This window comes from Lissotriton helveticus, chromosome 10 (genome assembly GCF_964261635.1).
Source record: "Lissotriton helveticus chromosome 10, aLisHel1.1, whole genome shotgun sequence".
NCBI lineage: Eukaryota > Metazoa > Chordata > Amphibia > Caudata > Salamandridae > Lissotriton > Lissotriton helveticus.
Window position 1 is genome coordinate 1,206,535,768 of NC_136071.1, and position 23,797 is coordinate 1,206,559,564.

Here is a 23,797-nt window from a genome sequence, read left to right on the forward strand (position 1 = left end):
ATATCTTATGCTGACGACACTCAAATTCTCGTCACCATTAACCATGACTCTGACGACGTAAAAGATAGGTTCAAAAGCTGTATGACTGATATACAAGAATGGATGACCAGAAACTATCTTATGATGAACGCAGGGAAGACCGAAGTCATGCTTTTCGGCAAAGCTGACCAAATCTGGTCATCGGACTCGTGGCCAGACTCCCTTGGTCCCTGCCCCGCCCCTAAACCATACGTCAGGAACCTGGGAGTAATCCTAGACAACAAACTTACCATGTCTGAACACATAAAAAAAACAGTAGGAAGCAGTTATGGCCAGATGCGTAGCCTGAGGAAGATCTTTAAATGGATCCCTCTCTCAGCACGCATGCCCCTAGTCCAGGGACTCATTGTTAACAGGATGGACTATGGGAATGCCCTGTTCTCGGCCATTAACCTAACACTACTGAACCGATTGCAGGTCCTCCAAAACACAGCTGCTAGGATGGTATTAGGTCTACCTCCTCGCACCCCCTCAGCAGCATGCCTTAGATCACTACACTGGCTCCCCGTACAAAAGCGGATAAAGTTCAAGCTTTGCTGCCTAGTCCATAAGGCAGTAAATGGACTCGGACCTGCATACCTTGATCAGAAACTCAAAACTTACGTCCCAATCAGGACGCTACGCTCCTCCAGTAAAGCCTTTCTCTCCGTTCCCAGAGTCCGAACAGTTAGAAATGGAGACAGAGCTTTTAGCAAAACCGCCCCAGAGGCATGGAACTCCCTCCCCATCTCACTGAGAGCAGAGCCAGCTCATATGAAATTCCGAAAACAACTAAAAACCTGGCTCTTTTAATCTCTAGCTTACCGAGCCCCCGACCTCCTGAATCTGTTGAGTTTTAAGGATCCTTGTCAGCTGCCAGCGCTCCGAGACCTTCGGGTGATTTACGCGCTATACAAATGAAATAAAATGGAAATGGAACACTCTCACAGATAGGGTAGGTGCCAATAGGGTGGTTGCACAGTGGTTCACCTCCTTCCTACAAAACCGATCTCAAAGAATAAAAATAGGAACGTCACGTCCGACCTACACCCTATAACTAGAGGTCCCCCTGTGGTAAATAAATAAATAATACCCTATTTTTGACTAGACATATATCATAACAGATAGCTCAATAAATAAGAGTCAAAATTCGAGGTAGTAGGAGTTTTGCAGGTTTAATACAGCATAAGGACAGGAACAGGACAACCTGCATAGGAATAGGATGACAGGGTGACAGGGCCCAGCAGCTGCTGGGGCTGGATCTGGGATGAGCGCGCTCTAACTTTTAATAACAATACATGAGCATATATACATAACGCAAACACATAGCATTACATTGCAGTAGGCGTAGCAGTGGGTGGAGCAATAGGTGTGACGCGTAGCAGTCGCGAAAGATAAAGGCAAAAGTAGGTGTAACTGGGCGTATACATAGACATGTGGTGCAGACGTAACAGGATATGTCATGAATGGGGCGGAAACCATGGAGGGGGCTACCTGAGGAGCCGGGACCTCTAACCTGATGGTGCGCGCAAACTAGCAATGACGTATCACTAGGAGAAGCTGGGGGCTATGAACTCTGTGCTAGGAGCAGAGACTGAAGTCTGGAGGGTCGGAGCGACATGTACCTAAACCCTATCTAGTATCTGATGTTTAGGGAACATGTTGATATGAACTAGAAGTTAGGAGGGGAAAGGCTAACTTGATTCTAAGACTGGACCATGCATTATTCTACATGTAGTGCGTGATGAAGAATATGAAATGACCATTAAATGCAGTATTTCTCTAACGTGGAGACGTGAAGGCTAGACAATGACGGAAACTATTGATGCAGTTCAGTAGCTTAGGAATGCAGAGAAGGAGGACTGAACTGATAACTGGAATCATAACATATTCTTGGCAGACTCAGAGACTGAGCCAGGCTGCACCGGGCACTGAGAGGCAGGAAGTAAGTGAAGGGTCGAGGATACAGGTGGGGGCTGTATCGCTCCTCAGCGAGGCTTCAGGAGACAGGAGCTGAATTTGGTGTCCAGGCCCTTTTGAGGCCTAGAAACGGAGACTTTATAATAGAATAACGTGCACACTGAGAAACGTGGCAACGTAGCTTTACATAGGCCTGATATTCGTAGTATTCACGAGGACTGGAAACTGACATACTAGAGGTGGACACAACTGTAATTGCGTCATTAATCGAACATGGGGAATGCATATGCATATTTAATCATGCACACTTAACATATGATGGATGACACGTAGGGACACAGAACATGGCAAAATTTACTTTTCCACATTCCCTCCTTGTCACTACGTTTCCATCAGGAAACATCAATTTTCATGATACCGTCTATCATTTCATACAGTATCATTTGCTCGTCTCGAATTATCCTGGAACGGGATTTAGAACGGGGCTTGGGACTAGGAATACAAGAGGTAGCACAAATGCCGCAAATCGCAGGGCCACATTGTATACAGAGGCAGCAGCTGAATATGATTGCTACTGCAATACCTAGAAAGGACAAGATTTTCCATCCCCATGCGGAAATTATATTCCAGAACCAACCGGACCATGTCCAGGTGCCTGGATCTTGGTGTATCAGATGGGCAATTTTATGGAGTCTGGTTATAGCTGAATAAACAGACGGCGCGTTATTTGGAATGAAAATGCAGCAACTAGATCCGATGACTCTACAGGCCCCGCCCCTATCGGCCAGTATGACGTCAAGGACGAGACGATTCTGTAAAACGACAAATCTCATAGCAGATTGCTCTTCGGTTAAGTTACCTAGAGCAGAGGCAGTCTCATTTACTACAGCTTCAAGGGTTCTGGTTAACCTACGGATCAGTTTACTATTCTGGATAGGTCCTATAAAGAAAAAGAAACCTCTGTTGAAATCTGTATACTGTTCTAGAGCAGTTTCAGTATAATCGACAATTGGGGACTCCCTTCTATGTCTAATGTGTACTAGATGTGTATTTTTATGATAATCAGGTGGGGCTAGAAAAACTGGTGGCAGTAGGAAGGCAATGTAACAGGTTCCCTCCCAATCGAGGGGCTGACGAACATATGCGGTTTGACCACAAATAAAATAAGAATGACGTGAAGCTTTGAAAATAGATTTCCCACTGTCACTATACTTGACAATAGTAGTACAATCACTATGTCCTACATGTACGGAACCATTATTTCGGACACATAATTCGCCTTTGACTGGTAGTACTGAAATAGCAGGTAAGTCTGGAGTAGTATCAGACTGAACATTCAGGACCATGAAATTCGAAGAATAATTACCTAAATTATACACTTCATTTTCTAGATCTAAACCTGTTCGGTGAGGGAGACCTTGCTTGTCTGGGAAACATGTACTGTTAAGAAAAAACATATCTGTTGAGGATGACGTTAACGTGGACCATGCTCCACACGAACCATTATGTGAGAATGGATAAGGAAAAAGTGGCAGAACTCCCTTCGGTGTCTGGAAAGGGGGGAGTCGACCACACACCCAACAATTAGTGGCATTGCTGGTCTGGTGTGAGTAATGTAACATGCGGATAAATGAGTTATTTCGCATGGCGAGGCGGTAAGAGAGTTCATGAGGAGGCAGATCACTAGACGTGTGCTCTACTGTAGCATTAGCAGACTTATTTACATGAAGAACTGGGAAACATAGCTAAAATGCATAACTGGTGCAGGAAATCATAAGGCTGAGAAACAATATGAAACATAGAAAAACGATACATCGGATTGAGTTTTGACTAACTCTCTCACTATGGGGGTCTATTTTATACATGTCAGAAACAGTCTAACCGTTTCACCTAGGGGAGGACTTAGACAATCAAACTGACTGACTTATTTTACTAGACCGTAGTTTCTGTTTATACTCCTGCTGCGGAGTTTTCTCTAACAGGGGAGGGGTTGTAGCAATGTCTTTTGCGGGACAGTCCTTGAGAACAATGCTTTGGCAATCCTTCAAATCCTGGGAAATGTTTTTCAAGACGGGTTTCAGTCCATTAAAAAGTTTGACATGAGAAAGGTGTACCCAGCCTTTGCGTCCTTCCAACTTCACGGCTGTACGGGTGGTGAGGAGGACCTGTCGGGGCTCTTTCCAACGAGGCTCCAGCGGACTTGATCTGTCAAAATTGCGGACCATCACCATGGATCCTGGAACGATTTCGTGCGGTGCCACCTCGGTATTGTCTGGAAATGCGGCAGCAACCTGTGAACGACATGAGTTGAGGGCAGACATCAAGGAAGCTAGGTAATCTGTCAGCATATTACTTGAAACATCGGTAATACTTCGGGGTCTAGGAGTACCCCACATGTTAGGGGGGCGGCCGAAAACGACCTCATACGGGGACAGACCTGATCTGGAATGTGCGACCATGCGCATATAAAATAAAGCGACTGGCAGAGCTACTAGCCAGTCCACACCTTTTTCTTTACATATTTTGGCGACTCGGACTTTCAGAGTCTGGTTATGTCTCTCAACGAGACCGGCTGCTTCAGGATGGCGTACACAATGGAACTTCCACTGGTACCCTAACAAAAGGGAAACATGCTTCATGAGTTCAGATGAGAATGGCTGGCCGTTATCAGAATATACGACTCTAGGGAGTCCATAACGGGGGAAGAACTCACGAACCAACTGCTTGGCAGTGGTCGCGGCTGTGTAATCTGGGACTGGATATGCTTCTGTCCACCTGAACAAAGCGCATACAACTACAAGGACATACTTGAAACCTCGACATCGCTCCATCTGAATATAATCCATCTGGAGGACTTCAAAAGGGTGGTCAGGGGGCTGGAATCCACCTTGTTCCACCGGGACACTTTTACCTGGATTAAACTGACAACATATCATACAGGTACGGACTTTCTGCTTGGCTGCAGCTCGTAAATGCTTGTTGAACCAAATGTTCTGGATACTGTCTAACATAGCTTTTTCTCCTAAATGTGCTGGACTATGTGCGGTATTAATAATGACTTGAACCATAGAGTCGGGGAGAAACCATGTGGCTCTACCCTTTGTTAACCATCCTTGATCTGTCTGGACCCCTCCTTGTTCGGACCATTTCTTGATTTCTTCAGGAGTAGCATGTAACTGGATATCTATGACATCTTGTGTAGGGTCCTTAACTGTCATACATGTAGTCGGATCTGGAGTATGTGTCATGTTAACTGGAATGTCTGGAGTCTGTGCTGTAAGCTTGGCGGTGCGATCTGCTAGATCATTACCTTGGGAAATAATGTCAGTAACTTTCGTATGTGCTTTGCACTTCATGATAGCAATAGATGTCGGTAAGTGTATGGCATCTAACAGAGCTTAAATAAGGAGACCATGCTGAATCTTGGTTCCATGAGAAGTCATGAAACCTCTCTCCTGCCAGAGCACTCCGAAGTCGTGTACAACTCCAAATGCGTAGCGTGAATCTGTGTAAACATTAACTTTCAGGTTCTTGGCGTGTATACAGGCTTGTGTCAGAGCAACTAGCTCTGCTGCTTGAGCGGACAGGGTATCAATACGGTGTGTTTCAATAACTTCGGTGTCAGTAGTCACTGCATACGCGGCGACTAGTTCTCCTGTACTAGTTCTCATACATGAACCATCCACATAAAGTGTCAGGTCGGGATCTGGTAGCGGAATATCTGTCAGATCTTGTCTTGGCTTTGTCGTAATGTTAACTACTTCCACGCAATCATGTGTGGCTGGATTTGAATTAACTGATGGTAACAGTGTAGCAGGATTTAAAATGTTGCAGCGTCTGATTTCTATGTGTGGCTGGAACAGTGTCAATTCATAACCTGTTAAACGTGCAATTGTCAAGTGCTGGGTTTGTGTTCGGTTTAAAAGAACTTCCACAGAGTGTGGAACTTGTACTGTCAAGGTATGTCCTAAGACTATGGAATCACTTTGTCTGATAGCTAGGGCTGTGGCTGCAACTGACTTGAGGCACGCAGGCAGAGCCTGGGCTACAGGATCTAATGTGCTCGAAAAATAAGCACAGGGCTTGTATTGTCCTGCTTGATCTTGTGTGAGAACAGATAATGCTGTACCTTCACGTTCAGTAACAAAAAGTGTAAAAGGCTTACTGTAGTTCGGTGTTGCTAGAACTGGAGCTTGGCATAAAGCTTTCTTTAACTCATTGAAACTAAGTGTATGTTCAGATGTCCAAGGGAGGACAGTCGATACGGCTGCCTCCTGTGTCGTTAACTGTATCAGTGGCTTGGCTAGAAATGCATACTGGGGAATCCATTGTCTGCAGTAAGAAGTAAGGCCGATAAAAGCACGTACCTCCTTCTGGGTCTTGGGCTGAGGAAGACTCGCTATTAACTGGATACGGTCTGGCGTCAACTGCCTACCCCTCTTGGACAGTAAGTGTCCTAAGTAGACCACTTGCTGGACACAGAATTGAAGCTTAGAAGGGGACACCTTGTGCCCCATCTCGGCTAGGAAATACAAAACTGTAAGGGATGCTTGCTCGCAAGCACGTTCAGAACGGGCTGTGATCAGTAGATCATCGACATACTGGAGCAGGGCAGTGTCAGTTGGCATGTGAATGTTGTCTAGTTGTCTCTTGAGTGCTTGACTGTAAATACTAGGACTTTCTGTGAAACCTTGAGGAGCTTGTGTAAACATATAGCTCCTTCCATTTAAACAAAATCCGAAAAGGAACTGGCTGTCTGGATGAATAGGAACACTGAAAAATGCGTTCTTGAGGTCTATGACAGTGAAGAACGTGGCTTCGGAATCAATGGCTGTCAATAGGGGGGAAGCGTCGCTTACAGCGGATATATCGCATCGCGCTGACATTGCATCGCGGATGTTACATCGTGCACGACATCACATCGCATGTCAACAGGACGCATGCAAGTGCATCGCAGTTCCTTATACATCGTTAACCATTACATCGTGCATCGGGAACCATTACATCGTGCATCGGGAATCACGGGCATTTGTTTATTTAAGAGACTTTTGCATTTTGAATTATTGAATAATTGAAGCAGACCAGGGAACCATTACATCGTGCATCGGGAATTACGGGCATTTGTTTATTTAAGAGACTTTTGCGAGGGAATTACGGGCATTGGGCATTTGTTTATTTAAGAGACTTTTGCATTTTGAATTATTGAATAATTGAAGCAGACCAGAGACGAAATATGAAATATCGGCATCTTTATTTAAGAGACTTTTGCGCGAGCAGAATATGATTTTCTTTATTTGAAACATTTCTTTATAGATTCGCATTTTGATAATTGAAGCAGACCAGAGACGAATAATTGAAGCAGACCAGAGACGAAATATGAAATATCGGCATATCTGATTATTGAAAAGGCACAGTGTCACGCAGCAAGGATTTATTAATTATTGAAAAGGCACAGTGTCACGCAGCAAGGATTTATTAATTATTGAAAAGGCACAGTGTCACGCAGCAAGGATTTATTCACAATGCCGAACAGAAAATTCAAGGGATTTAAATAATAGGAGAAAAAAGGAATAATGGCACGAGAATACAGAAAAACAAAAGCAAACAACTGAATACGGGGTATATGAATCATGCAAATCTCGATGAACACATCATAAACTAATATCACCACATGGTGTCAGGCTTACACAACTGCCTTTCTGAACTGCCTCTGCTCGCGCGCTGGACAAGGGCAGCGTTAGCGTGATACAATAATCATAGAATAGAAACGGTAACTGCTGCAGTGACCTACGAAGGATGCCAGGAGCCCTGCGGTACAAGGAAGCAAAACTGGACCTCGGTACAGAGAACCTGCACTTCTTTAATATGAAACGGAAAGTACCGGCTACAAAACATTTAATGGGAGAATACCAGCACTTCTTAGCACTGCTACTATAAATTTGTAACAGAAATTTCGCGGATTACATTAAAATGCTAGGCTAAAATGGCACTATTAAAGGTGGATGGATGCATGGATGGGTGCTGGGAGATGGATGGATGGGTGTACGGGTGTATGGATGCATGGGCGGGTGCTGGGGGATGGATGGGATGGATGGATGGATGGATGTATTAGTGTATGGATGCATGGGCGGGTGCTGGGGGATAGGTGTATGGGTGGATGGATGCATGGGTGGGTGCTGGGGGATGGATGGATGGGTGTATGGGTGTATGGGTGTATGGGTGGATGGATGCATGGATGGGTGCTGGGGGATGGATGGATGGATGGGTGTATGGGTGGATGGGTGTATGGGTGGATGGGTGTATGGGTGTATGGATGCATGGGCGGGTGCTGGGGGATGGATGGGATGGATGGATGGATGTATTAGTGTATGGATGCATGGGCGGGTGCTGGGGGATAGATGTATGGGTGTATGGGTGTATGGATGGATGGATGCATGGATGGGTGCTGGGGGATAGATGTATGGGTGTATGGGTGTATGGGTGGATGGATGCATGGATGGGTGCTGGGGGATGGATGGATGGGTGGATGGGTGGATGGGTGGATGGATGCATGGATGGGTGCTGGGGGGTGGATGGATGGGTCTATGGGTGGATGAATGCATGGATTCATGGATGGGTGCTGGGGGATGGATGGATGGATGGATGTATGGGTGGATGGATGCATGGGTGGGTGCTGGGGGATGGATGGATGGATGGATGAGTGTATGGGTGTTCTTCAAATGTTTCTATCTAGTGTCACTTTTGATCCCACTTAGCCAATGTCATGTCTCACCTATGGGCCTCTCTCCACCTGCATCCCCGGCTCACCTCTATCCCAACGGTCCCACCATACCTCTGCCCCTCTTACCTTACTGTCTCATCTCACCTCTGGCCCCTATCCCCACTATGCCCCTTGTCATCTGTCCCCCACCCCCTGCTGTCCTACCTCACGTCTGGCCATCTTTCCTCTGTAGCTGCTTTGCACCACCATCCCAATTGCCCTATCTCCGACTCCATTCCTCCCCTCAGCATTTTCTCTCCTCTCCCCCCCCTCCTCAGTTACCACATGTCACATAGAGACACCCTCTCCCTTAGAGATGTGCATTGCAAGCTGCCCACTTTTCCTGACTCTCCTACGGCTGCCTTCCACCACTGTCCCCCTCACCTCGAGTCCCACTCCCCCACTCTCTTGCTCCTGTGACCCACCTCACCCCAATCCTATCCCACCTCCTGGCACAGCCCTCCTGAAGATTAGTGGCACCTCTGACCCCTTCCTCACAGAGTGTGTCTCCTCGGACTCCTCTTACACGGTAGTTCACCTCACCTCCCGCCCACTATTCCCACTGCCCCATCTCACCTCACGCCCAGTACTCCCACTGCCCCATCTCACCTTGTGATCTGGCTGCCTTCCCTTCAGTCCAGGTTATCCTCTGTCCCTCCTCACTGGCCTGTCTCACCTCTCGCCCTCACAACCTCCTGTAGTCCACCTCCACCCGCTGTCCAATCTCAACTATAGCCTTCTGACCACCCCTCCTCGGCTGTCTCCTCTTACTGCTGACCCCACCCACATCTCTGTCTGTCTGCCCACTGTTCCCTGTCTCCTCAGGCACTCATCTCTCTCGCCTGTCCTGTCCTGCCCCCAGCCCCTCTCTTCCCACCGTCCCATCTCACCTCTGACCACCCCTCCTCGGCTGTCTCCTCTCACTTCTGACCCCACCCACATCTTCTTGTCCCACCTCTTGTTCCCTCTTCCCTCATAACCATGTGTCTCTTCTGTTCATCCCCCTGTAGACCCCTCTTACATCTGAACCCACCTTTCACTGTCTGTCACAGCTCTGCCCCCGGCCCCTGTGCACCATCTCACACTGCTGCCCTATCGGATTACCTCTACCCGTCCTCTCTCTCCCATGTCATCTCTGGTGCCCTGCCCCGGCCGTTGTCCACCCTCAACCCACTGGTCGCTCTCCGCGTGCTGTCACTATTCATCTCTGGCCTCCCTCGCTCTTGTCGCCTGGGCCTCTCTTCCCCTATAGAGCAGTTTCATGGCTGCGTCACTTCCCTCAGCCCCTGGCCTGATTTTGCCCCCTCCGCTCACCTCTGTCTCCATGACCCTGCGGCCTCTCACACCTGCACAAAGGTGTAAGATTTACTACATTTCTGGCGCGGACAGAAGGCCTTGTGGAGAGCCGAGCCAGGGCCGGACTTGGCTCCAAGAGCCAAAGTTCGAGCCGAGACATCAAAAGATGTAAATCAGGCAACAAATGTCATGAAACATATGACAGACTCTTTACATTTGAAAAAAAGAATGGTTTTCAAAATTTCTCTGTCAAGTACGGGAAACACCCATAGCATAACACTGAAATAGCTGGACTGCCTCTCAGAGCGACTTAATCATTAGCGAGTTCAGACCCAATGCAAGCAAGGTAAATCCTTTATTGCACGCTGTGCTTACTTCATTACCCTGAGGGGTGATCTGCTTTCTCAGAAGAGTAGCTTTAAAGCAGACTAACTTGAGCAGGTGAGCAGAATAAGAATACACAAGAGGCTCAAGGCGCTATACCAGTCTTTATTGTTAAAGGAGGCAGCATTGGAAACTGGACTTTTGTTCGCTGCTGTGAATTCATGCCACAGAATAGAGGATTTCCACTACGGTCTAACTCGGAGAAGGGAGAAGGGTCAAGCTGTTGCCGCCGGGAAACACCCATTACATTGATGTAAATGTCGCGCGATGTAAAGTCGGCGATGTGGAATGCTGGGCAATTACATAGCCGCATTTGCGTTGCAACAACGTTCGATGAAAAAAATGCCGCTGTGATCGCCGATGCGGTGTAAGTGCCGCGATGTAAACGCCCGCGAAATAATTGTCGGCGATGGATCGTCATACAACCTCAATAGGGAAGAGATGTCTGGGACAACTGGGTACTGCGGAATAATACATTTATTAAGCTCTCGTAGGTCAATCACTAATCGATATACTGGGGGTGCGTTTGGATCAGTACGTTTCATGACTGGAATGATCGGAGAATTACATACATTGGAGTCAGTTTCTACAACCACTCCTTGAGCCATAAGCTCGTCAATAATTTTGGATAAGGCTGCTACAGCCTCAGGTGGCAATCTGTACTGTCTGATTCGTGGTAACACTACACCTGGCTTGAGAGTCACACGATAGGGTGTGATTTGCATGTAACCTACATCAGTTGGACCTTGCGCCCATAAATGCTGCGGAACGTTAGACAATCTTGAATCAAAATCTCGTAATACATAGTGACCCTTGAAGTCACGTAGGAACAATCGTATTCCCTCTGGGGAACAGCATATAACTGCACCTAACTCTTTCAGTGTCTTAATGCCTAATAGGTTTTCTGGACATGACTTAGTAAGTAACAGATCAGTAGTGCGGGACAATGGACCTACTTCTAGAGTAACTGGCTTTGAAATCTCATTTACGATAGGTTTTCCTGAAAATCCAAGGGAAACATTTCTTGAGCCTGAGAGCGGAGCCCCTGGAACTTCGGCATGACTAATTGTGGTCCTACTTGCCCCTGTATCAATCAAAAACTTTCTGTCTTTCCCTAATACTTGACTGTGAACATAGGGACCTTCTTGATCTACAGGTATCTCGATGAGAGGCAAGCCTACCTCCCTCTCTAGGCTGTTTCATGAATACTGCTGGTACTCTGGATACTCAGACTGTGCATTTATTTATTTTTACTGGCTTGTATAGCGCTGGTCTCGACTCCCTAGGGAGCATCTCCGCGCTTTTGACATCCGCCACATTTGGAAAGGGAGCACGTATGCTGTCTATTGGCTGAAAAGAAAGGTCTTTAGCATTTTCCTGAATGGAAGATATTCTGTACACAGCCTTAGGGTGATGGGAAGGCTATTCCAAAGAGACGGTCCAGCTATAGAGAGAGCTTTGCTGCCCTGCCTTGCCTTTCTTGCTCTGGGCACTACTAGAAGGCCTTGTTCGCTAGAACGAAGTGGGCGTGGGGGTTTGTAAGGAACAAATTTGGTGGCCAGGTATGCCGGACCCATACCGTTGAGACTCTTGTGTATGGTACAGCCTACCTTGAATTTAGCCCTTTGTCTGATAGGCAGCCAATGAAGCTTTTCTAGAAGGGGTTTGGAAGGTGAACGGGGGGGTGCGTTTAAGACCAGACGGGCAGCCGTGTTCTGGACCACCTGTAGTCTTGCCATGACTCCCTCATTGGCAGCCAGAAACAGGGCGTTGCAGTAGTCTAAACGACTCATGACTAATGCCTGTACCAAAGTTCTTCTGCTGTCGTCTGGCAGGAGGGGGAAGATCTTCCGTAGCATACTGATTATGTGGAAGCAGGATCCCACCACCTGGTTGGCATGTTGCTTGAGGGAGAGTTCCTGGTCCAGCCGGACCCCCAGATTTTTTACAGATGGTTTAGGCTCCGGTACTGGGCCAAGGTCTTGTGGCCACCAGTCCGGAGACCAAAGTTGTCTTGCCCCCCCAAACAACATGACTTCCGTCTTTCCAACATTGCATTGCAAGTAGTTGGAAGACATCCAGTGTGCTACCGCTTTCATTCCGAGGGAGAAGGAGTTCCTAACTTCGGATGTCAAGGTTTTGAAGGGAAAGAGGAGTTGAGTGTCATCCGCATAGGATATTGGAACAAATCCATATGCTCTCAAGATGTTTGCCAGGGGTGCCACATATATGTTGAAGAGAGTTGGGCTCAAACATGAGCCCTGTGGCACCCCTTTAGTGATCTCAACTTCCTCTGACCGAAAATTGCCCATGGTTACTTGTTGGGTCCGATTAGTCAGGAAACTTCTTACCCATTCGAGGGCATCCTCCTTTAGGCCGATGTTCTCCAGCCTGGCCATGAGAATAGAATGAGATACGGTGTCAAACGCCGCAGACAGATCTAATAGCACCAGGATGACGGAAAACCCCCCATCCTGGTACATACGCAGATCGTCTGCGACTGACATAAGAGCGGTCTCTGTACTGTGCCTGGGCCTGAAGCCCGACTGTGATGGATCCAGCACTCCTACAGACTCAATGTATCTTGACAGATGTTTATTCACATGTTTTTCTGTGATTTTGCCCAAGAAGGGGAGTAGGGATATTGGTCTCAGATTGTTAAGCTCACTCCAGGGAATGGTGGTATTCTTCCTGAGAGGTTTGACCAGTGCCTTTTTCCATCCAAGCGGGACCTGCCCCGTACTAAGTGAGAGATTTATTAATCCCTGGATGGTGGGTCCTAGGGCTTTAGCTAAAGTGGGCATGATACGTGCAGGAATTATGTCTGAGGGGGAGCCACTCTTTATCTGCGACATGAGTGCTTGTACCTCCTCAATCTGGATAGGGGGAAATGCAGAAAGGGAGTTTTCAGGAAGGCGGGGGCTATCAGAGTTAGTTGTGAGGTCATTAGTAGCACTGTAAGGCAAGTTGGAAAGAAGGATTTTGGCATATATGGCGTCGATTTTATTCGTAAAGAAGTGGGAAATACTGTCGCACAGATGTTGCGACGCCACTTCTGGACTTTCACAAGCAGTGGGTTTAGTGAAGGTCAGTAATATCTGATACAAGGTCTTGGAGTTATTGCCAGCCGCCAGAAGCTGTGAGGCTATATGGCTTTTCCGTGCTGATCTAATCTCCTTGTGATATGCTTTCAAAGACTCTTTGTAGGTGTGTTTATCATTGTCTAGGCGGGAGATCCTCCATTTCTTTTCTAACCTCCGTGTGGCCTGTTTGGATAGTCTGAGATTTTCTGAGAACCATATCTCTTGTTTAGGGGCAGGTTTAGGTTTAAAGACTCTTAAAGGGATAGTCTTGTCAATTGTATGAGACAGCAATTCTTCGTATTCATGTAAGGCTTTGTCTATATTGTCATTCTCGCTCATAGTCGGCTTTCCAAATGTTTTACAGAACATTTCATGGGTTAATCTGTGCCAGGGTCTTCTTTTACATGGTAGGGTGTGAGGTATTTTGGCGTGAGGGATGGGGAGGGGGGTACAGAATTCCAGAACATAGTGATCTGTCCAGTCTACATGGTAGGGGAGGGAACATTCGATAGATAAGGAATTAGTAAGAATAAGGTCCAGAGTGTGGCCTGCCGTGTGGGTAGGCCCGATGTTGACCTGCCTTAAGCCCAAAGAGCTTAAATCACTAATAAAGGTGTTGACTTCGGAGTTGTTCTCGACCTCACTGTGAATGTTGAAGTCTCCTAAGAGGAGGAAGTCTGAGGTATCGCTTACATGAGGTGCCAGAGCTTCCATTAATGTCATGGAAATGTTTTTACATGGGCCAGGGGGTCTGTATACTAACGCTCCTTTCCTGCTAGCTTTAGTGGAATAGTTAAGATTAAAAATCATAAGTTCAAGTTCAGGGGTGCACATTTCCTCCAGAATTTTCACATTGATTTCCTCCTTGTGTACTATTGCAATCCCACCACCAATTTTCAATGGCCGATCCATCCTGGCTATTTTATAGCCTATAGGGATCCCCAATGTTATAACGGGTGTTAAGTGGGGTTTGAGCCAGGTCTCCGTCAGGAAGCATAGGTCCGGCTCCTTACTGGAGATCAGATCCCATACTTCGACGGCATGCTTTGATAGTGACCTGATATTGCAAAGCATGTTTTTGTTGGTGAGGGCGTTTTTACTGGTGGTGTTAGTCTTAATGTGAGTGGGATAATCAGATAGAAACTTGGTTTCTGGTTGGTTTATGTGAAGGCGAGGTTTAAAGGTAGGAGCCATGCTCAAATGGGTTTCAAATTGAGTTCTGCAATGGCGACAGGAGAATGGGCCCTCGATATTGTCCTTCATCCTGTTAGGACAGGTATTGGAGGAATTATGTAGTATATTCAGTAGTACCTGTGAGGAGTAGCTTAGTCGGTGTGCTCGATGATCCGCCATAGTAACCGGCCCCGGCCACGTCCTGTCGCGGACGGGCGCAGACGGGCAGGTCTTTGGCTGGTCTTCGGCGCAGGCTACGGCGCCCCCACTGCGCGCTACCACTGCGCGCTAGGCCGACGAGGGCTATATAGCCCTGTCAAGTGGAGAGCTGGAGCGCTAACCGCTCGCCTCCCTGGGCGTGTCCTGCTCTTGTCTGCCCCGCCCTCCGCTCAACGGTATAGGTCACCGAGTCGGACCGGGGCGGGCAGACTTGAATAATGAGCAGGATTCTGGACTGGGTAAGTTTCCCACGCAAGTTCCCAAATTATCAATCAACTTAAAAACTTATCAGGGGATGTGCAAGGTATATTTAAAATTCTAAAATCAATTTTAAAACATACAATATTAAAATAGCGAGTGCGAGGACAATTCACATTCTACTTAAGGTTAGTCACTCTGCAGCAACATCAGCAGCGTTTCCGTTTGAAAATGAGGTAGGCGCCAAGCGGGGTCGGGAGAAGCTGCCACCGTCGTCCCTTACCGCGAGGATACACTGCCTCCTCGTTGCCTATATAGCCCTGTCAAGTGGAGAGCTGGAGCGCTAACCGCTCGCCTCCCTGGGCGTGTCCTGCTCTTGTCTGCCCCGCCCTCCGCTCAACGGTATAGGTCACCGAGTCGGACCGGGGCGGGCAGACTTGAATAATGAGCAGGATTCTGGACTGGGTAAGTTTCCCACGCAAGTTCCCAAATTATCAATCAACTTAAAAACTTATCAGGGGATGTGCAAGGTATATTTAAAATTCTAAAATCAATTTTAAAACATACAATATTAAAATAGCGAGTGCGAGGACAATTCACATTCTACTTAAGGTTAGTCACTCTGCAGCAACATCAGCAGCGTTTCCGTTTGAAAATGAGGTAGGCGCCAAGCGGGGTCGGGAGAAGCTGCCACCGTCGTCCCTTACCGCGAGGATACACTGCCTCCTCGTTGCCTATATAGCCCTGTCAAGTGGAGAGCTGGAGCGCTAACCGCTCGCCTCCCTGGGCGTGTCCTGCTCTTGTCTGCCCCGCCCTCCGCTCAACGGTATAGGTCACCGAGTCGGACCGGGGCGGGCAGACTTGAATAATGAGCAGGATTCTGGACTGGGTAAGTTTCCCACGCAAGTTCCCAAATTATCAATCAACTTAAAAACTTATCAGGGGATGTGCAAGGTATATTTAAAATTCTAAAATCAATTTTAAAACATACAATATTAAAATAGCGAGTGCGAGGACAATTCACATTCTACTTAAGGTTAGTCACTCTGCAGCAACATCAGCAGCGTTTCCGTTTGAAAATGAGGTAGGCGCCAAGCGGGGTCGGGAGAAGCTGCCACCGTCGTCCCTTACCGCGAGGATACACTGCCTCCTCGTTGCCTATATAGCCCTGTCAAGTGGAGAGCTGGAGCGCTAACCGCTCGCCTCCCTGGGCGTGTCCTGCTCTTGTCTGCCCCGCCCTCCGCTCAACGGTATAGGTCACCGAGTCGGACCGGGGCGGGCAGACTTGAATAATGAGCAGGATTCTGGACTGGGTAAGTTTCCCACGCAAGTTCCCAAATTATCAATCAACTTAAAAACTTATAAGGGGATGTGCAAGGTATATTTAAAATTCTAAAATCAATTTTAAAACATACAATATTAAAATAGCGAGTGCGAGGACAATTCACATTCTACTTAAGGTTAGTCACTCTGCAGCAACATCAGCAGCGTTTCCGTTTGAAAATGAGGTAGGCGCCAAGCGGGGTCGGGAGAAGCTGCCACCGTCGTCCCTTACCGCGTACTGGTACATCTGCGATGTAACATGCTGTGTTGCAGCAATAGGCTGCGGTGCGGTAACTGTCTGTGGTGCATTCTGTGGCTGAGGAATCTGTGAAACTTGTTCTTGTCTAGGCGGACGTGGTCTTTCTTTAGTCTTACCAGTAGCTATGTTGTGTTTCAGAACTGCACACTCATTTATAAAATGACCTGGCTGTTTACAATAATTGCAATTCCCTTTAACGGGAGCTGCAGGATGACTGGCTTGATTCGGACCCCTCTTCTGACTGTCTTGAGGAACAGATTGTGCAACTAGTACTTTCATTTTCGTATCTTTCATACGTTTTCTCTCGTGTTCTTGCTCTTCTCTGATTCTGTTCTGGTGGTATTGAAGCATTTGCAACATCTGGGACGGGGTATTAGCTTGCCAGGTACTTTCGACTTTCAGAACTCGATTCTTAATTTGTGGACTTGAATTCTCGACTAATTTAGTAACAAAAAGGTGAGGGTATGACTCACTACTTGTCTTGAGGCCACTGTTGATGCTGAAACACTTTTCAAATCTAGAATAAAAATCACTAATATCCTCGTCTTGCTTCTGTTTACAGGCTGAGATTGCATCCCAGTCTTCTTTTCTAGTTGTCAATAATCGGGGTAAAACTTGAATCAATAATTCTGGTAATTCTTTACATTTATCTCCAAGACCGGTACCTGGTACTCGTGCCTTGTCTTCAGCTTCTAGGACTGCCCAATCGATCTTTTTCTCTCCCACCTCCCATTCTTTTTCCTTGAGCTTCTCATACACCCCTGCGGGCAGCAGAACCTTTAACATTTTAATTATATCTGGGTATGTGTATTCTCCCATACGGAGCATGTCTTTTAGTTCTCTATGGAACCCTGCTGGATCTTTGTCATGACAGGGAATTAATTTCTTCATCTCGAGGAGTTCCATCTTTGTTATTGGAGTGTATACAAACACTCGCTGCATTTCGCCACCCGTTCCTTTAACTGGGTGGACTTCTCGTAACGGATTCTGTCTCTCCATGTAAAATGGTTTACTTTCTGGAGGTGAGGCATGAACAAAATGCGGGTTCAGAAACGTTCTATATTTGTGGCGCTGTTCTAGAATGACACTAATTAAATCGGTACCTAGACCTTTCCATCTATACTGGAGTAACTCGTTCAGGACATCATGTAACGGACCTGGATCAGAGTGCTGACCCTCATACAATGTAATGAGGTGCTGAATCATATACATACCCACCAGTCGTTGCTCGGCTGGGGGCATTTTCAGAAACATTTGTGCCACTATTTCGTCTGGAAAAGTGGTAGAATCAGTAATCCATCGGACTGCTGATCGGGCTAGTTCTTGTTCATGCATGGTACTTAACTCACTGTAACCGATTCGTGATTTCAGAATGTGATCGGTAGCTTGAAACACTTGTTCTAGAGAACCTTGTTCTGGTGCTGAATGATGGAAAGTAGACTTGTGTTCTAGGCGTAAATGGCGATCTGGAAATCTAGATTTTCCTACATACGCTATTCTGGCGGGATTCTCGTCCTCTACCTCTTCAGTATCAGAGTTACTTTCTTTCTCGCTTACTTGTGCTGCTTTACGTTGTTCGTGTATCTTTATTATTTCTCTACGGATTTTCTTGTACATACTCTCCATAGCACCGACGGTCTTGCGCTTACCCTCGGCTATATTATCACTCCACCTTGTCAGGGTTTTCATTTCGGCCGGATCTTTAGACGGGTAATCTTGTTCTCTTATTAGACAATTGATCAGAAACTTTAATATCATGAGCTGGATCTCGGCTTTCCTTTGAGACATGGCCTCGCTAATACTTTCTGGATCATCCCCTGTACGGATGAAACGATATATTCTGTCTAGATCTTCTTTCATATTCGGTAAGGTGACTAGATACTCGGCCACCTTTCTTACGCGGAATGAATATAAAACCATATTATCCTCGCCTGGGACTGGATCATAGCCGCATTCGGCAAGGGATTTTCTTATTTCTGCTACAGTCTGATGTCTGGGCGTACGCTGTGACGCTTGTGCATGTAATTCGGCTAACGTTAAACGCTTGTGTGGCGGCGGGGTTTGAGGAGTACCTCCCCCTGCGGCCCCTAAACTGGAGTCTAGGTCTACTGAGGCTCTTCGTCCTGGCAGAGTGGGAAATGGAAATGTAGGCTGGACTTGTATGGCGGGCTGGACCGGGGGTACCGTAACAGGTATGGAAATTCTTCTCCTAGCCAGCAAGGAAAAGACCCCGCAAATCACGGAATGGTTAAAGGCTATTGATGCTCTAGACTGCACTCTCATCCCAGCAGACTCAGTGAAGTCATTGGGCATCACTCTGGACCCCAACTTGGATATGATTAAACACATCAAGAGCACCGCAGAAGGTGCCTTCTTCAGCCTAAAGCTATTAAGTAAAATCAAACTCTTCATCCCACCAACGGACCTCAAACAAGCCACGCAGTCCCTTGTCCTATCCAGATTAGAGTACGGGATCGCCACCCTCACAGGTACGGCTAAACTACACCCGGCCCCACTTAGAACAACACTAAATGCAGCAGCCAGAATGGTGTCGGGAGTGAAGAAATATGAACATATCACTCCCGCGCTAACTGAACTCAAGTGGCTCCCAGTAGAAATGCGAGCCAATTTCAGAACCGCCTGCCTCACACACAAAGCTCTACACACTGGCAAACCCACCTATCTAGCTGCCAAACTCAAGAAAGCCAGACAGACAAGAAACCTCAGAAGCACCAACTCTCTGCTTCTCATCCCTCCGAAAACCTGCCAACAAAAGACTCTATCTAGGTCCTTCACCGGAAATGCACCCAAAATCTGGAATCCCATTCCCATACATATTAGGACGAACTCTTCCTACAGAGCCTTCAAGAGCCAGCTCAAAAAGCTCTTCCTCAATCAAATCCTCACAAAGTAAAAACGGATCCTCTTTAACTCACGACCTCAAGACAAAAGACCCAGAAACTACGTCAAAGTGGATTAACAAACCTCCTTATACCTTGGACTCACTATTTACCTGGGCACTCTTGGTATAATAAACTGTGTATAACAATGTAATCTGTTTATAACAATGTTGTAAAGCGCTCCGATACCTCCGGGACTGGCTAATATAGAAAACGCCAAAAATAAATAAATAAATAAATAAATAAAAATTAAGCATGGGCGGCAAATCCGTTACGTCCGCGGATTTTTCGGATTTTTGGTGAATACGCAATCCGTGTATTTTACGTATTTTCCACAAAATCCGAAAAAATCCGCGGATGTAACAGGTTCAAAAGTTGAACCCCCACCCACTCATGTAATGGCGCCAGCAAGCTGCCAGCGCCGTTGTAAAATAGTTACAAAGTTAGCTTGCACAGGAACCACTAGATAAAACGAAGCAGGTGCTGCTTTATTTTATCTAAGTGCTTCCTGTGCAAGCTAACTTTGTAACTATTTTACAACGGCGCTGGCAGCTTGCTGGCGCCATTGTAAACACACACATGGTCGCTGGAACTAGTTGAAGCTCAAATGCAGTGACTCATTCATCAGCCCAGAAACAATCGAGAGCGTCGTCGAGGCTGGGCAATGTGCCTTCTTTAATACCAAATCTACCGTCGAAAGTCAGCTCTGATGCTGGATAGAGGCCTTTGCATCCTTGACTTTCACGAGCACAATCCCTGTGCTGTTCCTGTGACCAGGAGTCTCTGTATCTTCATCTGCGGCTCTGATCGGCCTCTGACCTTTTATACACACAAGAGGCATGTGCAGCACAATCCCTGTGCTGTTCCTGTGACCAGGAGTCTCTGTATCTTCATCTGCGGCTCTGATCGGCCTCTGACCTTTTATACACACAAGAGGCATGTGCAGCACAATCCCTGTGCTGTTCCTGTGACCAGGAGTCTCTGTATCTTCGTCTGCGGCTCTGATCGGCCTCTGACCTTTTATACACACAAGAGGCATGTGCAGCACAATCCCTGTGCTGTTCCTGTGACCAGGAGTCTCTGTATCTTCATCTGCTGCTCTGATCGGCCTCTGACCTTTTATACACACAAGAGGCATGTGCACTCGCATGGAAGCCCCGTCCGCTTGGCCATGAGTAGGCACATTGTGTTCGCACGGGTTTCTGCACGTTCACAAGCGTTTTGTACAATAAAACCCTCGCGAACTTGCAGAAACCCGTGCGAACACGCAAAAAAAAATACGCTAGGATCCGCGGATTTTGCGTATTGTCGCAATCCGCAAATACGCAAATCCGCAGATTCGCGGATTGCCAATACGCAAAATCCGCCCATGCTTAATAAAAATTCTGTGTATAATGTACTCTAAGGTCATGATCTACGGCTAGTGGGGCATATAAGGGGCCTTGTCTCTCCGGCAAGAGTGCTAGTTGAGCCCACATGTAAAAACTTCCCTGATAAATATCTACTCAGTGGGAGAAAAACTCTCATTGCCATTGTAGTGTGAAGTTTGAACCATAAGATTACAAAACAGGCTTTAAGGGAAGAAGTGTCAGCTTCTGTTGACATCAAATTGTTCGGGGTATTTTCAAATGCTCTCGCTCTCAAACCTGTGTGCCTAGATGTTCTCCCAACCTCTCTCTTGACATAGCGCTTGTAGAGCCCGGGGAGCACACGTTTAAACCTAAGCAGCGCAAACAAAAGGTGCATTATGTTTCTCTATACAAGACAATGAATGGGACTGAATAAATTGTTACACAAAAAGGTTCCTCTCGATGACAATATTGACTGAGGCAGATGACTCCAAAGTGCGTACATATGTACGCATGTTAAAAAACATTTCTATTACATTACAAATATCATAATCATTGTCACGATTATGAAATTATTGTTGGTATCCAGAAGTCCAGGGTGTTTGGTTATGGCAAGTGCTCATGGCAGTGAAATTACACCCTAACTGGTGGCTTTATTTGCTTGAAACTTTATTCTCTTCTGGAACTCACCAAATTCCATCCCTTTGAAAATGACAGATCTTGATGATTCTGGAACACAAAATGAACACAACCAATAGTCCTAGGAAATATTTACAACAATGTATTCTGTCTCCTACTGTCAATTTTTATGTGAAGGTGCTGAGAACCTCCGTAGAGCACTAGCGTCAGACCCAGAAAATCCTGCAGAAGTTTCACACTGGTTAGCACATGGGGATATCCACAATGTACAATGGAGGGGATTTGGCTGTCATGGCCACGTGACCTTATAAAGTGGGTTTACTACAATGGACTTTACATTTGTGGACCTAAACCCACTACATTGATTTTTAGGTCTTGCTTAGGCAGCGCACATGCACTGTCTCTCCGAGACATCTAGTAATCTGTATAGCAAGGGTAATCTCGCCTGCTGCATGCCTCCTGCTTACAATTGGCTTCACTGTGATTTCCGGCCTCCCTATTGGTTGCTGGCCCGATGCATCACTTCCGTTTTTATCTGAAGCAGCACCGACCAACTACAGTTATATTGCGCTGTAGGGCTTTGTCTGTTTCCTTTAGGGACTGCTACGGCTTTTTTGAAATTTATTGCAGTTTTGTATAGCGCCTTCTCAAATTTATTGGAGCGCTTTACATGAGCAGCAGTTACATTATGCATGTCCCAGTTCACATGTAGGAGCCACCGAAATTAGCGGATTTTAAGCAGGAAGACGAAGGGACCTGTGAGGGCTTTCTGAAAGTCATGCCTGGATTGAGCGCATGCTGTTTGTATGGAAATCATACTTAGCCGGTAGCAAAACTGAGGTCAGTTGATGGGGGTTATTCACAGTACTAAGGCAGTTTATCAGCCCTGCCAGGCGGTTCGCCCCAGCACAGTGAAGGAGTTCCATGTAACCTGTGAACTTCTGTCTCCTATTTTCACGTAGCTTTTAAATAGTGAGAAGTTGGCCTAAGCTAAGGACATGAGAGAGCTTTACGCAGGCCCCAGACTACATTAAAGATTTTCTTATTTTGAGGTATGAAGAGATTATTACGCTGTTTGCCCAGAATGACAAGATGTTGAGCGGAGCTGAGAGTCGAACATGCTGTCCCAGTTACAAAGTCGGCAGCTCTGTTCGTTAAGCCGTATTCCCTCATTCAGTTGCTCCTCCTTTTATCTGTGCGGAATGGTTGGAAACCTTACAGAAATGTCAGATTCGGACTGACAGCAGAAAATGTGCCATGTCAACTCAGGGAAGATTGAATGTGCGTGCGTGGGCATTATATAAAATAATAGTTCTTCCAAGGGCCGCAAATAATATATTCTGAGGCCTCGGCAGCGGAGGTATCCCTCCATCTACACATATCTTATAGCTCTCTCTTAGACAGCAGAGCTATCTCTTCGTTGCAAATATAGCACAGATCTACCTTGGACACCAGAGCTAACGGTCAGGTTACAAATATTTTACAACTCGAACTCAGATACCAGAGTTTTCTGTTGTATTGTACACATCTTACAACTCGGGCCTTAGACAACAGAGCTACCCTTTAGAATGCAGATTTCACATGCTGAGACTGCAGAACTTCCCTCAATTTGCATATATTATGTCCCTCAGTCTGACAGCAGAATTATCTCACATATTGCATATGTATTAGAAGAACTTTCTCTCGAGTCGCATCTATCTTACAAGTGTATTCAATTTACACAAATGTTACATCCTGGTGTTAGTCATCAGCGTTACTTCTCAGAAGGCACATTTCTTACAGCTCGCCTTATACAACCGAGTCCTCTCTCAGGTTACACATATCTTACGGCTTAGTCTTGGATACCATAGCTATCGCTCAGGTTACACATATGTTAAATTTCGACCCGTAGACATCAGAGCTTTCCTTCAGGCTGCCCAATTTACAAGCTCAGGTCCCACACTGCAAAATGTCGGTCAGTTTGCATATATTGTACACATCAGCATCACACAGAAGAATTATCTCTTGGTACGTAGGAACACAAGTAGGTTTATTACATTTATCAAATCATTTTACAATACAGACTACATCTTCTAAAATTAAAGAAGAAAAAGAAAAGAAAATGAATGTAGCTTGCATTCTTTTGGCAGCCTTCATAGGAGTGTATTAAAATCATCAATAAGTATTTTTTTTAAAGAAATATGTCAAATAAATTAAGTATGTAATAACAAAAAGAGAGAGTAAGGGATTCTCCACTGTGTGGAGGGGAGTACTCCTTGTCCCCTAGACCTAAATAT